The sequence below is a fragment of the Teleopsis dalmanni genome, chromosome 1, assembly GCF_002237135.1.
Source record: "Teleopsis dalmanni isolate 2A chromosome 1, ASM223713v2, whole genome shotgun sequence".
NCBI classification, from domain to species: domain Eukaryota; kingdom Metazoa; phylum Arthropoda; class Insecta; order Diptera; family Diopsidae; genus Teleopsis; species Teleopsis dalmanni.
This window is the reverse complement of record NC_051846.1, coordinates 206,737,706-206,740,917: the sequence shown is the minus strand read 5'-3', so window position 1 is coordinate 206,740,917 and position 3,212 is coordinate 206,737,706.

The window sequence follows — 3,212 nt, the reverse complement described above, 5'->3', positions numbered from 1 at the left end:
TTTAACAGATAAATATTAAAATATTTTATAATTTGTTTGTAATGTGACAGTTTTTACGTGAAGCAGTAAAAGCTGAATTGCTCTTGCAGAGTCGTTGAGTCTTCAGCTTCAGCTTCGCCTATTTGTCTCAAATTGCAGTGCTGTCATCTCGTAAGTTTTTTTTATGCGAGGAAATGAAAACTTTTTACTAATTTCAAGAATTTTTCTTTCAGAAATGACACAAAATAAGATTTTTCTGAAGTGCGAGAAAACATAGCTTGAAGCCATTCATAAAGTACCGAACCAAGTTGAGGAAATATTGTCCAAAACGTGAAACTCGTAATTATGAAATTGTAATTAAAATTTAAAAAGTAATATTAAATATTTAATGCAACCAACAACTGTGCAAACTAAAGATCTGCTTTTACTTTAGCTCTTGCTGACTGCAGAAACCTTTCACGTAAGTTGAAGTAAATGTAGATATATGAGTATTTCGGTAAGTACTTTTGTTTAACTCTATTTGTGCTCGTTTGCTGGCAGGAACAACTGCTGAAGAGTTTAATCATTAAGCACGTACCGAATACATGCACTTACTCATGCTACTGTGATGGGTCGTCTGTAGCGCTCGATTTGGCAGAAGTTCTTTAAGTAATGTTAGTGATGGAGTTTATCTTAGTAGCGAAATATCCGACTATTGCTTGTTAGTGTTGTGAGTTTAATGGCTTCCTATTACAACTTTCTTTAGTAATACTTCCTTAACTTTTCCTCTTTCACTTTTACTTTGACTGTTCCTTACATTATAATGAATGGTTCTTGCTTTTATTACCATTATCATTCGTTCTTGTCTATTGCTATTTGTTTGCTTTTCTATCTTTTTCTCTTCTCCTCATTTTAAGCAATTTTTATGGTAATTTAACATTTTTGCACATATTTTCTCACATAAATTTAGCGCAAGGTCACGCACAGTTGATTTACGTTAAATATTTTTATGTGTCAAGTTCCTGACGTTACTTTGTGTTTGAGTTTGGAATCCAACTTGAGTCTGAGTTTATGGAAAAGTTGAGATCTTTAAGCTTAACACAAACGTAATCTGATTAAATTATGCAGAAAACATGTAGCGACACACATGCGAATGAATGAATTCGCGTAGTACCGAAAAACGTATTTAAAGTTAATTAACATAAGTGCTTTCAAGCTTTCAACTGAAAAAAACATTTAATTTTAAATAACCGAAATAAATTTTAACAATGAGTATAAAAAAATATATTATAATCTTCAAAATTCATAGAAAAATAAAAAGAATCGTTTTTTATCACAAGAACGCACCCACTTTACTACCTGTAATTTTTATAATAGATTGTACTACGTACTCTACCCACATCCGATGAGACTTTTCCAAAATAGTTTTTTATTATTTCATTATTTTAATTTTTTATTCTTGTTTTTTTAAATAATTTTTCCTCTTTCTTCTTCTTCTGCTTCGGACTTTTCGAATCCCAAATATTTTTTATACTTCACGACTGCAAATGCAATTCATATGTCGGTCGATGTGTTTTGGATGACTGAGTCGATATCAAAACTATTTTCTTTTACTATATTGTCAATTTCAAGCGAAAGAAAATCTAAAAGTTGCACCAGCCTAATAGTCTTATCCCAAAAGCCTGATAGTCTTTTCATTTACCCAAAAGTGGTCAAGTTTACTACAAATCATTATTGCAAAAATACTTTTATTTTATTTTTAAAAATATTTAAGAATAAAGTAAAAAAATAAAACAATTTCATCTAAATAAGCATATCTAATCACAAACATGAATTTTCTTTTGTCTTCGAATGCCAACAATCATTTATATGATTTTCAATTGAGATAAGTCATGCAAGAAACTAATTTACATAAATAAACTCTTAATAATATTATTAAGGAATACTTAGTATTGAAAATAATTTGAATCAACATTTGTTAAAAGGATTCATTATAATAAGGGCCATAATAATAAGGAATAATAAAACATGCAACAACAATTTGTAAGAGCATATCACAGCATCTTTTATATTATATCATGTCAATTCAAATATGCGATATGAAGTGCTGTGTAAAAATGTTAGAGATATTAAATTTAAGTCTTATACAGAAATAACTTTCATATTGTACTACAAATCTACTTTGTCATGTACTATAATGCTGTACAATAATTTTTTGCAAACAGTGGGTTAGTACAAAAAACACTTTTAGTGTATAATATTACTAAAGTTATTATACAAATCATGAAAATGGTTAATTATGTTCCTTCCTTTATGGTCGACAATTAGAGATTGCTTCCCTTAAATTATAGTTTGAGGAACAAAAACAAATAACACAGATCTATGCCATATAAGTGCAGTACTTAAAGGATTACATTCGTTGAGTCTTCCGCTAAAGCTCTTTTAAGAGCGGTCTACCCTGACTACCAGATTTATGACGCTAGGACAGAAAACATCTAGTAAGGCTTTTTTAATATTGGTGCGCAACCTGCATTCAAGATGTTATTGTGTTGGGAGACAATACAGGTAAGTCAGCGCAGTTGTGAATTGTAGTTGGACTCTTACTTATATCCTAACCGACACAGAAGTAAGTTTTCTACCATTAGCATGCGTATTAGTATCATAGCATTTAATAGGCTTACTTATCACGTTGCAATTTCTGAGCAGATTTTTAAGTTAAAAATTGTAGTTAGTTTGAACATTGAATGTGCAAAGATACAGCTACTAGTAGAACCACTAGTTACACTATGCAACACACTGTTCAGAAATAGATTTTTGTTCTTCAATATTATTTCTTTCAATTATACTAAAACTTCTTTTTAAACTTTTCTAAACTTTCTGATAATACCACACATTTTTTATAAAATTATTTATTAAGAACTTTAGTTTAACTATTACGTCTTTATTAAAGCCAAAAGTCTTTCCTCTAAGTATTTTTTAAAGTCTGCATGCAAGTAGTGCTATTAATATTATTTCACTATCTTGATAATACTATTTTTGCAATACTCATTCGATTCTCTTCTTTTTCAATTGAGTTCATTATGTGACTGTTACAATTAGTCTTTATTAGTCTTTATTAAATGGTCAGTTTAAGATGTATTTGTCTACCGAAATATATTACGAGTATAGTTTTGAAGTCATGTAGAATCCATCCTCACACATTGTTATAATAAAATATATCCTAACTTTTTTCATGTGATAACCAAACCTGGAGT